Source organism: Mustela nivalis (genome assembly GCF_964662115.1).
Source record: "Mustela nivalis genome assembly, chromosome: 5".
NCBI classification, from domain to species: Eukaryota; Metazoa; Chordata; class Mammalia; order Carnivora; family Mustelidae; genus Mustela; species Mustela nivalis.
The window spans coordinates 54,408,687-54,422,898 of NC_139024.1; the positions used below are offsets into that span (position 1 = coordinate 54,408,687).

Here is a 14,212-nt window from a genome sequence, read left to right on the forward strand (position 1 = left end):
GCCTGGCCAATGACAGTGAATCAACAAATGACATGTCCACAGTAGCAGAAGAAAAGTGCGGGTTGGTTTTTTTTTTTTTTTTTTTTTTTTTTTTTTTAAAGATTTTATTTATTTATTTGGCAGACAGAGATCACAAGTAGGCAGAGAGGCTGGCAGAGACAGAGAGAGAGGGAAGCAGGCCCCCTGCTGAGCAGAGAGCCCGATGCGGGACTCGATCCCAGGACCCCGAGACCATGACCTGAGCCGAAGGCAGTGGCTTAACCCACTGAGCCACCCAGGCGCCCGCGGGTTGGTTTTTTATTCAAACTTCCAGATGACAGTGTGACATGTAGAATCCTCTATGTTGGTTGGTTAGGCTTGTGTAATGCCAAAAGGAAGAGAAAAAAGATCAGAAATCTGGATATACTTTAGACATGGCAATGAACCAAGCACATTGCCCAGCTTGACTTCTCAAAATGAGACCCCAGACTGGAGATTTAAAACTTCAACTCTGTCTCATGGCCTTCATCCTGGGAGCATATTTCATGTGAAATTCTACAAGAGAGTCCTGATCCATGAGGCAGTCATAGTTCAGCAACTATACGTATACAGGAAATATGCATTCCCTCCCAAGTTTCTCACTATGGCCAAGAAAGTGTGCTGCTAGCAGCTGGGTATTTCTCATAGAAAAAGCCCATTGCCTCCAGAATTCTCTGTCTCTGGTGGTTCAGCAGAGAAAGTTTGGCAAGTAGCAAGGCCTGCTGCACAATGCATTTGTTTCCATAGCATTTTAATTAAGGTTTTACCTGGAGCTTTTAGTTGAATTTTTGTAGGGCAGAGAGGCAACTTCTTGTGTGCTAACTGTCTCAGAGCAAGGGAGTTACCTATGCCACTAAAGCTATCCTTGGGTGGATAGATCTTCAAACTATGTGGGGAAGAAGCCAAGTTCAGTGGCAAGAGGAAGTTGATAGTAATGAGGAGTTCAGAGGTCACATTTGTCAATTGGTCATAGTAGACCTACCCATATGAATAGAAACAATTTTCTCAAATTTCTGATCAAAGTCTTTGTTGAATACCTATGTTTTCCTTTTTTGTTAAATCTGAGATTTAATCCATAACAAAGACTGTCAACGGAAATACCAAATAATTTAGGTTAAAAGTTCTACTTCCAGCATTGAGTTGTTCACATTGGCAACCTATGTCATACAAAAGAACTTAATGATGGCGTAATTGGTGCTTCATTCTACTTGACATAAGCACAGTCTATGTTCTGTCTTCCATTCTTTTCTTCTTATTAATATAACAGAAAGAAAATCTTTTTTTGCTTTATATCAGATTCAACAAACCACTGTTCTAAAAAAAGGGGGAAAGTGAATCTTTTTTCCTTTTCAAACCTTGGGAAAACTTGGCAGCACACAAGCTTCCATCAAAGACAAATAAGGCTGTAAATAGCAATTATTTCCCATTCATAAAAGCTGTCTTGACAGTCCCCAAAATAACAAATTATAAGTAAACATCCCCCAAACATTTTAAGGCACTTTACTCATTCTAAACCCGTTTTGATGGTGTTTTCTTAGAGTGGAGTTATTAACTCCTTGGAAGAACTGTAACACGTCTGTGATATCTGGGTGTTTTACCTAAGCAAAAGTGGAGCAGAAAAATGCACTGGCAAAAACTTTATTGAAAAAATCAAGACATCTAACATATATATGTATATATATATATATATATATATATATATATATATATATATATTTTTTTTTTTTTAGTATGAAAATCTTAATTTTATTGTTACAGAATATTAAAATGAGAATCAGTCCATTTCCCTTTGATGGCCTCTTGTGAATTGAAACTGGCCCGAATTCTTCTTTTACTAGCTCTTGATCTGCTGAATAGGTCCACTTAGGTACTCATCAGCAACTAGCCAGATTGTATAGAGAGTAGAGGAGTGACTTGTGCAAATGTTAGGGAGTTGTCTGATTCATATGAATGAATTCAATAAGTTCGTATATTCAGTTAGCACTGAGAGTAAGTGGTCCAACTGGTATGCTTTCTTTTTTAATGTTTTCTTCTAATTTGAGTATAGTGACACATGATGTTGCATTCATTTCATGTGTACAAGATAGTGATTCAACAGCTCTGAAGGTTATGCTATGCACACCCCAAGTGTGGCTACCGTCTGTCACCATATAACACTATTACAACATTTCTGACTATGTTCTTTATGTTGTATCTTTTATTTCTGTGACTTATTCATTCCATAACTGGAAGTCTGTACCTCCTGCCTCCTTTCACATATAGGTGGAATCCAAAAAAAAAAAAAAAAAAGAAACAAATAAACAACAAAAAGCAGCTAAAATATTTCAAGTGCCTTAAATTTGGGAATACATTTTACTTCTTTTATGTTTCACCATGAAAAGATAATAAAGACGCTTAATTATATATTGCCTATACTTAGGAAACTTATCTGATGGAGAGTCTGAATACATTCATTCTTTGATTCATTTGCTTTTTATTTGCTGTATCTACTGAATTCCTGCAGTGTTGGGATAGGAACAGAAATATAGCGGTGGTATAGGTATTCCTATAGAGAGTTCATACCTGAGGAGTGCACCTAAACATTATAAGCAGGTGAGACAAGGGAAGAAGGTAAAGCAGAAAGAGCTCTCATCAGTTGTCTTCATTGTAAAAGACGCTTCCCGGTTATGTCATTCTCTGCTTACAGCCCTAGTAATGCACTGCTCATGCAACTGGAACTGTTGTTCCAGGCACTTCCAGGCAGATGCTTTTCAAGGATACTAAAATAAGACTAGGTGATAAAGATGAATCAGGGATTAGTCAGATGAGTGGTTCGCACAATGCACAATCAAAGAGCACCCAATTGTGAAAACTCTTGAACTACAGAACTAGATTTTTATTCTGTTTGGATGTAATAACAGAGTCCCTAAATGGAATTATACTTAAGACCAAGAAAAGGCAGCTGGTGGTAATGTAGGTATAATTCTATCAAGAAATTGGACGGAGCCATAATGAAGAATTAGATGGTCAGGTGATTCGATTTGTACACATATCTACTATTTCCAGAAAATGGCAATTTCTTCAATTATTTAAAAAATCATTCCCATAGTTTCTCTTTATGAGCATATTTCATTATCTCAAGTGGCTGCATGACCCTGCTATTATTTTGTCATGCATACCTTATCACAGAAATGGATATATTGAAACCACTTTTGCTTTCAAGTACTATAGCCTGAATGACAGATTCACTGGTAAAATGTTTTGCAACATCACTAAAATTTTTCCGACAGTAAAACAGGAGTTTTACCTGCTCAAAACCAGAGCTGCTTCTGCCTCAGGCACTGAGAGGGAATCTGAGAGCTAATAATTAGGGACACTTCATTCTTACCCTTCAACAAAGGCAATTATTTCAGTTTCAAATATTGGGGTCACATTTTTATGTTGCGGTTTATTCAAAGAGATATTTGTAAAATAGATAAAATCCAGAAGGCATTTCATTTCCTCTTAGATTATTCCTAGAGTCTAGACTAGCCCTGTATTTATCTATCCATTCATTCATCCATCAATCTATCTATCAGAACTTTATTTTACAAAGGCTGCAGAGAATTACAAATTATCACTCTGTTTTTGTCTTCTGGTAATATTAGACTAGGACTTAAGATGTAGGGATTTGAGACTGGGACATAATTATAACCAAGCTTGACATTGACAACAATGCTCTGATGCCATATTTTCCTCCAAGAAGAAAGAAATATAAAGAATATGTATAATCACTATTAATTAAATCATAGTTTGACAGTCATTACGCTTTAGGATTTAAACAGTGGTTACCACACTAAGTGAAAATTCAACTGGATGGTACTAGACAGTACATCTGCTGATTATTAGATTAGCTGCATGAAATCTCTGTTTTTGCATATCAAAAAAAAACAGCTGAATATTGGCATCTTCACATAATTCAACACCTTAATTGGATTTAGATGAATTCTTTTACATTTCATATAGATTTTATAACTTTATAAGTCATAACTGCAGCCACTCTAATTTAATTCTTAATTAAATGGTTTATTTATCTAGTGTATTATGGACTTTTCCCCTAAAGGACATGGCTTAGCACCGAGCTCTTCAATAAGTAAGTTAATGTGAATGCTGGATAGTTTTGGCATGACTGCTCATTAGAGATTAAGCTCTGTTTTTTTGTCCTGGGGCTAGAGAAGGCTCACAGATTTGAATGTCACCTGGGTTGTTTCTGAGACTTCTGTCGGTGCTCAGGCAGCTACCCACAGGGTGAAGTCCCGGCAACAGAGTTGTTTTTATTGCTAGATGAACTATAGTCATCAAACAGTATAAATCTGTTTTATTTTTAGTGTATTTTAAGTATATTTAATGTATATTTTATTTTATATACTTAATTTAGTATATTTTACATATATATAACATACACATTATACACTTTAAGTATATTTAATATGCTTAAATTCTATGAAACAATTATTGAACATTCAATGCTTACATGTTCTAAGACCTCGTGTCCTTCTCAGTATTCATCATACACAGCACTATTCATAGTTCATTTCAAACGCTAAACTTTAGCAGTGGGAATATTCCTTGAGCAAAATGTAAATAAATCACTGCAGTAGAATTCAATTAGATTAAATCTGCTGTTCCCTGGGACAGTAGCAGAGTGGCAGCGATGCCTGAAAGCACAATCATGTGGCCCCTGATTTGGAACAAGTCCCCATGCTTTGCCCTTGGAAACTAAGAAAGAGTAGGGCATGCTTTGTGAATGAGCTTGTATTGTAGCAGAAAGAATTAAAGAAAAACTTGGCCCTCTTCCCTCAGTTCTTCCACAAAGACACGAAGTGTGCACAGAAGGGCACAGACAGGAGAAACCTTTCCAATTTAAACTCTAGGGAAAAAGTCTGCTTTGTTTTTGTTGGAAACTCACAAAGATACCAGTGTGGAGTTCAAGGATTGTCAAATCTCCCTTCAATCTGGAACAAGCAAAGTGCCTCAGACATCCCTAGTCACTTATGGGTAACAGAAAAAAAAAGAAGCTGTGCTGGAGAGTCCGATAAAAGGACTCAGGCATTTTCCCATTTCAGGACAGCCAAAGAATGCTCCAGTCTATTGAGTGGTAGATGGAAAGAGAAGGGAGAAGCTGGAGGGCAAGCTACAGGTCTTCTCCTACCATTCATGTGGGCTTCAGCTCTTCTCTAAAATTCTGAAGAAAAAGGAGTAATACTTCTGAATTTTACATTGTAAAAGAATTTCTAAAATCAAACCAGTACATTCTCAAATACAACAGCAACCATCCATGAGTCCTTCCATTTTAAGTGAGGTGTGTCTACATGGATTTTTAGTTGAAGTCTTCCTTACCTCTCAATGATGGGGAAAAGCACATATTTTCCTTTTTTTTTTTTTTTAAGATTTTACTTATTTATTTGAGAGAGATCACAAGCAGGCAGAGAGACAGGCAGAGAGAGAAGAGGAAGCAGGCTCCCCACTGTGCAGAGAGCCCGATGCAGGGCTTGATCCTAGGACCTGAGATCATGACCTGATCAGAAGGCAGAGGCTTTAACCCACTGAGCCACCCAGGTGCCCTCATATTTTCCTTCTGGATTAAAACATGAATAACAATATTATCTGTAAACTGCTCGATGGTGGCACTCAGTAACTGATTAGGTGCCAAAACCAATGGCAGATAACTTGGTAACTTGATAGCTTTGCATTTCGAACATTAAATGCAGTTGACTCTCCTTGTAATATAGTTAAGAAAGGAGAGGAGGCTCGGGGTGGGTAAAGACAAATTCCCGTCCACCAACAATGCTGTTAGGTAGGGATGACACTGGATTGTAGGAATTGGAGGAGTTGTGATTGGTTGCAAAATTAAATACGTTCAACTGTAGAAGTGGGTGGTGCTTTGTTACTTGTACTGTCAGCTTATTTAAAGAGTATCTTGTCCTCGAAAGGACAAGGAGAATCTTTTCACTGGTATAGATGCATCCAGAATGAAATTCTGAGAAATAATTGTACAAATGCTAGATCACTGATTGTAAAACAAAAATATTATACATGACTTTTTAATATCTCCTAGGAGGGACATAATAAGGAAAATATATTTGCTTTCCAAGAAAACACACCAAATAAGGTAAATGATTCAATATGTAAGAAAAAAATTTCCATTAATATTCTTCATAAAATTGTTTCATAAAGAAGCTTACATATGAAAATAATTTTTCACTTAAATAGATTTACTCTTTAATGTTAATAGACTTAGCTACTCAAATTAATTTTGAATTTTGCAAAAAACAATATAAAACATTGGCTTTGTTATGATCTATGGAATTATTTTTTAATATTTCTTTGTACCCTTGAGCAATTTAAAATCTATGAAGCAATACATTCTTCCATAGGAAACAATCACTGTGGTGATTCTGAAACCCTAATTTTTATATTAAACAAAAACATTAGGCTTTCCAGTTTATTGAGGCAACAAAATGAGATATACAATTGCCTTGAAATATTATCTGCCCATAATAAAATGTTTAGAGATGACTTAATTGTTTTTATATAAAAAATGTGGACTTTTAATCCATTATAGCTGAGGTGTGAATAGTGTAAATTAATGCAGGTAAATACTTCAGTTAAGTGCTCTCGGGTGAATTGCAATTAAATTTAAGGCCTATAATTTAACAAGATAAAGTCACCTCTAACTTACTCTTTGTTAATTTCAAACAAGGGGAATTAAATGTCATTACTAAAATTGGGCATTCTGGAGTTGTAACATTCTGTTTGCAATATTTTTCAGTCCCTATCAGTTCAGTCAGTGTTATATAGAGTTACAGAATTTGCCATTAAGAGTTCTATTAAATTCTGGAATTTCATAAAATTTTCTCCATAAATGGATAAACCCATAGCTAACCCCTCAAATGGTGACTATATCTGAAATGAAGATGGTATCAAATGTCTCATTATTAAATTGTTGTTTTCGATCTGATATCTACAAATGGACTTTGATCACTTTTAAACTTCCTTTTCTAAATTTAATTGTAAAGGTACAGAATACTTCACTTGACAAATGCAATTCAATACAATTCAAACTGAAAGCATAAGGGTATAAGACAATGACTTTATGTATTGAATAAAAATACTTCAGTGGATAGAAAAGGAAGCACTAATTGACCGCATGCATACTTTCACAGTACAGTGTAAGTTATGTTGATATAAAGATGTACTATGATCCATCCTGAGATATCTCTTTGGCTTAACCTAACAGCTTAACTAACTGTCACAAGCTGATGTGAAGTGTTTTTTTGTTTTTTTGTTTTTTTCCCTGTGAAAGGTCCAAAATGATTTATCTACAAAAATAAAATTAGGTTTTATTTTAGGCTTTTCTATGATAAGAATTTAGATAATTCCAACTTTTCTAGCAAATGAAAAGAATTCATTGCAGTAGGAAATCCAAACTTCATCATGACAATAGTTCCATTCTTTGGCATGTCAACTAAGAAGATGTATGGCACTTAAAATCAAAGACATATTTGTGTCATAGGTAAATACACATGGCATATATTATGACCCATATCTGGGGAATTTTAGACATTATATATGTAAAAATATGTAAATATTTCCATCTCAAATAGCACGTTTACCTATGACATATTATGTTAGCTAAATGAAGGAAGGTTCTGGTACTGGGCATAGTAGATGTACTTATGCTATACATTTTAGCTGATTTTAACACCAACAAAAATAAGCAGAATTGGAATTTTACCATAAATTATTCCCAAAGCTTTTTCAAATGCATGATTTCAAATTTCTTTAAAACTCTTCTTACTACAGTAAGAGAACTTGATCTGGAGCCAAAAGATAAGGTGAATTTGGACAAATACTTTGACTTTCCTAACACCTGGTACTATTGTGCTCATCTGTAACTCAGCACCAGGCTGGATGTTCTCAAAGGGCCTCTTCAGTCAGCCCTGACATATCACAATCCTTTTAGTTTGTTCCTGCAAACATTCATCTTCAACTTTCATTTTCACTTATTTTTGCTGACAAGATTTCTGATTGCCAAGCTATTGAAATGGCTAAAGAAAGAAAGGGAGGGTGGAAGGAATGTAGGAAGGAAGGGAGAGAAGAAGGAAGGAAGGGAGGGAGGAATGGAGGGAGAAATAAGCTAAAGAAGTTGTAGCTGGAGCATCTGGGTGGCTCAGTGGGTTAAAGCCTCTGCCTTCAGCTCAGGTCATGATCCCAGGGTCCTGCTCAGCAGGGAGCCTGCTTCCTCCTCTCTCTCTCTGCCTGCCTCTCTCTGCCTACTTGTGATCTCCATCTGTCAAATAATAAATAAAATCTTAAAAAAAAAAAGTTGTAGTTGAATAAATAACCTTTGATAAAGCAAAGATTTACGTGGCCTTCCATGTTCTACGGAGACTTAAAGATATGTAATTATTTTTAAAAAGGAGACAAACAGATTATTGACAAATAAAATGCCCTTGAATGAGCTTGAGATCTTGAGCCTTAGTACTATAGACATCAGCTGTAGGATACACTGAATAATGCTGGCATGCTCAGTGAAGATAAAAGCGTATTAAAAAGAGGAATACTATATGAAGAAAGAAGAAAGAAATTAAAAATTAAACATAAAATTGGTCAAGCCATAAAAATATAATTAAAAAAGTCCTCTGAGGCATTCTATCATGATTAACATAAAAAGTTGTAACATTTTCAATTAAAATGGGAGATAATTCATTATAAAATGAAATGTAGGGCCCCTCTAAGTGTTATTTCATATAGATCCTTTCCGAGATCACCAAAATGACTTAAACAATATTACCAGGAAACAATATTTTGGAATATCTTGATGGTATGTTTAAAATGTCAATTACAATTGTTATTTATCACTGTTAATATATCATATCTACTCAGCAAAAGACAGTGAACATTTACTACAAACAATTATTTTGAGGAAGGGTTGGTGATGTCTTCTGTGATTATCTTGATATTTTAAACAAAAGCTGATTGTTTTACTTGTATGATATAGCAAACTGACTGTAAGTACCTGATATCTTAAACAGAAAGGCAGTAATTTTCAGAAATTCTACATCCTGAAGGATTGATTTGGCACTTATTTTTGGACTGATTCATCATAGTCTGCCATATATATATTAAGACTTCAATAAAAATTGAATGGAGTTCCTAAGACTCTACTTCCTATATATTGGTTCCCACAAAAAATTCTTCCCAGCCTTATCACTGAACCTTAGCAACAGTTCTTAAAGTGATCTGTCTGGACTGTTAAGAGGTATTACATGGATATGGCCCACATGGGTTAAATGGTGTTACATATGTTCCTACATGGCAGGAGGAATCTGAAATATTAATATGTTAATACACATTATGAATCTCCAAGGGTAACATATGGTGTGTGGCAACCCCAAATAGGCCTTTGTTCTGTATCTCTCAGAACAGTTTATTGGACTGCAGGTTTGCCAAAATCGCTTTGGGAATGTGATACTATATGAACCCCTTGGTCAATCATCTGAATTCACCTTCATTCTAGCCCCAGTCATTCTAGATGCCCTCAATACAGGCCATCAAATATAATAAACTCTATCTAGTGTCTCCCTTGTTGATCGAACATATAGTCCTCTTGAACCTGCACTGATCTCCTAAAAAGGGGCACAATATGGTAGACACATTCTGCCGCATAGGGCTTTCCTCTTTTGCATTTCTGCATATAGTTTGCTCTCTAGTGAGCCTAAAACACAACCTGCCTAGTGTATAAAAAGCAGTAGATCTGTTTAGTAAAATGAAAGAAAGGAAGCAAGGAAGGGAAGTAGGGAGGAAAGAAAGTTTGACCTTGAATTTCTGAGTTGAGTCAGCAGTTATGAAGGACAAAATTGATAGAAGAATTGTTTAAAGTCCTATTTGCTCTCATTTAGCTTATTATAGCCAGGTTTTGTCTACTAGATCTTAGAAGTGACTATATTCCAGAAATTGAGAGAACTTAGGATACAATGTAAAATTAAAAAAAAAAAGCAGAACACCATTCCAGAAGGACTGCGAGGAGAGAAAGTGGAGGTAAGAGAAGCAGGAAAGTACCTTGAACTTTCCTTTCTATTTCAAAACCCCAGCAGCCAGATGTTTTAGAGGCTGACAGTAATGCTTAGGGCAAAGAGGCCTTTATACCTTTGGGTTTAGGGTTGTAGACTATATCAAAGGGTGCCGAGAATAACTCAGGAAGTCCAAAAAGTTGGGGGCAGTGAAGGAACCTGAGGCCCCTTACACACTTGAGCTGACTGATCTGCTTTTAGAAGATATCCCCATGTCCCACCGTGCCCTGTCTGGGAAGCAGAGAAGGCAGTTGGTGGTGCTGCTTATGAACTCTCCAGCACAGATTGTCCCTGCACTCTGGCAACAGTGTGATCATACCACCTAGGGACCCACTGTGGGCTGTCCAGAACTCAGGAGGACAGGCTGAGCCTGGGCACAGACAAAACTACAGTTCACAGTCGGGCACAGACAAAACTACAGTTCATAGTCATGCACAGACATTGACACCACTCAGTGGACCCCAGCCAGGGCACACATGGGAGCCAGCACAATACTAAGAGGCAATGTCCCAAGCTCCTGCATGCATCCAGCCATCCAGTGATGGTGGTGGCTGCGGTGGAAAGAACAGAGGTGATCTGAGCCAGAACCTGTAGGGATTTGAACTTCACCGACTTAACTGTAACTGTTAAAATCAGAAGAGATTGGGATATGTTAATTAGCAAGTCCAAATTTCCCCCTCCCTGGTATGATAAGAGCTCTGAAAGATCTGCTCAGGCCTAGAAAAATAAACTACATTTTCTCTGCACAGCTTTCCTCATTCAAATTGCCAATGCCCCCCATTCTTCTAAGACACTTGTTTTCTATACTATGCTTCCTATTCCATTTCACACTGTTATTTTTTTATTATTTTTTTCTTTTTGTCTTGTATCCCTCCACCTGCCCCACCCTGAGAGCACAGCTTCATGAAGACAAGGATACATTATATTTCTCATTATCAGCACAGTACTAACATAAATCACTAAGGCAAAGAGATGAATTGCAATACCTTTCATAACTCAGTTCGATTCTATAATATATTTGGTCATACTTGGATTATGTAATAAATACTATATCGCAGAATGTACCTAGTATAACTAAACACGTAATGTTGAACAAACATAGTATCTCTTTGCCAACAGCACCACAAAATAATTTTCAAACAACATAGAAATGAATGCTACACAATTACGGCTCATATAATCATATGGTTCCTTTTACCCTGCGGTAGAAATTCAATATGATCATTATAGGTGATAGACGGCTAGATTGGCATTCTTTAATAAGAAAAATAATGATATTTTAGACATTTTCATGGGCAGAAACTCAAGCACATCTCGTTTCAAAGCAGAAGATGTTCACAATAGAAGTAGCACAATATAAATCATAAAAACCTAAGTTAAAAACAAGACTTTATCTCCAATAAGGTATTTTCAAGTTATCTTTATAGTGAAAGTAAAACTCAGTCACTTCTCCAGATTTGACCTTTCTGGGTGGCTTGTCTGAATAAAGTGAATAGAATTTAAAAATAACAAAGAAGCTCTCATACCAAAATAGGGTTACAGATTGGAACCAAAGGGTCTTTCTATTTACTGCTGCCTGAGTTAAGGGATAGAGTTAAACACACTGCATTTGTTCACTCTTGCCTTTTCTCTCCATCATATGACTGGTATAAATAAGTAGCCCCTGGCTTTTTCAAACCTATACCACCATATTTCATTTACAGCATACAAAAAGGTCAAAAGGTAAAGAATAAAAAACTCCCAGCACAGGCTAACTTTGTCAATTTAAAATGTGGTTCCCTATTCAGCCCATTGTTAGGCAACCTGTTCAAACAACATCTTGGTTCACATGTCTGTGGGTCTCTGATAGGCTTCAAAGTCTGGGGAACAGCCTATGCAAGTTTGAAATCTAACCTTCTTCACCCTCTCCTCTTTCTGTCTCCTGTTTTCTGATCTTTTTAATCCAGAATCTTTAATAGAAAAATTCTATTGCAGGACTGAAAACAGCATGGGGTCAAAATCTCATACAGGTTATTTTAAGCAACATCTAGGGTCTTTTGAATGGTTCAGAGCAATTTAATTGACCTCCAGGGACTCTTCTTCAAACATGTTCCATTAAAGAGACATAAACACAAGTAAAACATATTTTAAGGTCAGATTATCAAAAGCCAAAACCAAGATAAATCTAAGTGTTTAAATAAAAGACCCTTCAAGCAACAAACTACATATATTTCAGATAAATTAATGAACATGAAAGTGAAATTTTGAATAGGAAACGTGAAGTTGGAGATAACAGAATAGAGCTGAACCAGATCCAGAATTTTTAAAGAACACATACTTCTAACAAAACCAATGACCTGGACCGAGAACCAATAAGATAATCAAGTACATGTTAGACACAGGGAGACTTAATTTCTATATCCCACGCAAAAGACAATATGGTCTAGCATTTTCTTTCTCAGCTAAAAGTGGAAGTTGACTCTCCTAAGAAAATAAAATCATCAGACATGGTGTATATTGTACTGTGAAATTTGATTCACAAATAAAAGGACTCTTGTCTCCCACTTCCCCACTCCCCCATACCCCGTGATTCATTTCCCTTCTGGATTACTTGCCATCATTTTTTTTTTTTTTTAAGGAGAAATCTTGGGATCAAATAAATACCTAGAAAAACAACTACTCTCATTCACTAATCTACAGGAGGAGATCCGTTACATAAGGTGCCTATATCGGTATGACTAGAAAAGGTAGAGACATATTAGCTTTAGGAACTTCATAAAAACATTACTGTGAAGGAGGACTTAATCACCACATCACTCAGCATACCAACAGACCATCTAATACTCTACAGATGAAGTCACTGTCATTCTGGAAGAGGAGGAGTCAGTAGATTAATGAGGTTCCTGGTAACAATATACCAAAAGACTGGAGCAACACAACATGAGTAGCAAAAACTTAAGCAAAATGTCTTTACATGGAGTTTTACAGTTTATCCAAATTTGAGTGTAGGGTATTAAAAAAAAAAAAGTTCTAATAAAGGCAGGAAGAAGTGATCAGAAAGAAAGGAAAAGAAAGAAACACACATAAAAAGAACTCATAAAAGGCAAGTTTTCATCAACACTTCATCAACTCTTGGGCCCCTTTCCAAACGTGAGAACAAAGTATGTTATGATAGAACTACAAACTAAGATCTCAGAGGAAAAAAAAAATTCATCTAAAAAAGATTTCACACACACCAGCATTTTCAATATAAAGCGTGTCTCAAGCCCACGTGTGCTTTCCAGCTTGCCATGTGGTTCTTTCAGGCAATTTTTGCAGCAACACCGAGTACCACAATAAAATGAACACTTACCAGGCAAATCAATGCTCCCTGGAGTAAAGAAAACAGCACTTACCTAGAAAAAGAAAGGAATACAGAGATTAAGATGCTATCATCTAAAATAATGATAGCAGCTCTTAGATTATCCTGGCCCCTGTACTGCCAGTATTTTCTCAACAAGTGCCAGTAAGTTTTTAGAAGAAAAACAAGTTTTAATTTATTTATGGCATGAAGGGAGTTGTGTGAGGGATAAGCAAGACTGCAACAAGACAGTTGCCATGTTGCAAAACCCCCTCTGAGCTAATTTTGCCCTAATGCACTATCATGGATAATCACAGGCAAAAGAGGAAAAAGGTAACAGGAAACCAAAAGGAATAAAAACACACTCTTCTGTTGTTTCTAAGAACAAAATATTGCCAGGAAATCAAGCAACGAGAATGCTTTGCAAGAAATCTGTATCAGGGTAAGGAAGCGGGGGATATGCCCTAAGTCAGGGCTTTCTTAATCCCAGATTTAGCCTGCTGCTTTGTGGAACATTGTTCAAAGCTTTCTAGGAAGAAGCAATAGCCCTAGATTATTGGTTGCCCTCAAACCTCAGATTAGTGATCATGAAACACAAGTACTTACGAATTTAGGTTAACTCTGACACCAAATATTTCTAATTGCCAAGGTTTTCAAAGTGCAGAATGCTTATAATTTGCATGGACCTTCCCATTTCAGTAGCTAATTAGTTATAAAGTGAAACATCTTGGCTCTGTTGCCTGGACTGTGTACCACAAGGTAGAAAAATATGTGCAGAAAC

General features: G+C 36.3%; 1 protein-coding gene and 1 long non-coding RNA gene across 5 annotated transcripts in view; both read right to left on the minus strand.

Moving 5' to 3' along the window:
• Positions 1 to 14,212, minus strand: part of LOC309864645 (sterile alpha motif domain-containing protein 5) — a 909,922-nt gene that overhangs the window by 488,022 nt on the left and 407,688 nt on the right. The gene's annotated exons all lie outside the window — the stretch shown is intronic.
• Positions 1 to 14,212, minus strand: part of LOC309864655 — a 394,132-nt gene that overhangs the window by 70,782 nt on the left and 309,138 nt on the right. Inside the window, exon 2 of the long non-coding RNA XR_014311669.1 lies at positions 13,444 to 13,486. This is a non-coding gene — a long non-coding RNA (uncharacterized lncRNA). The remainder of the gene's footprint in view (positions 1 to 13,443; positions 13,487 to 14,212) is intronic.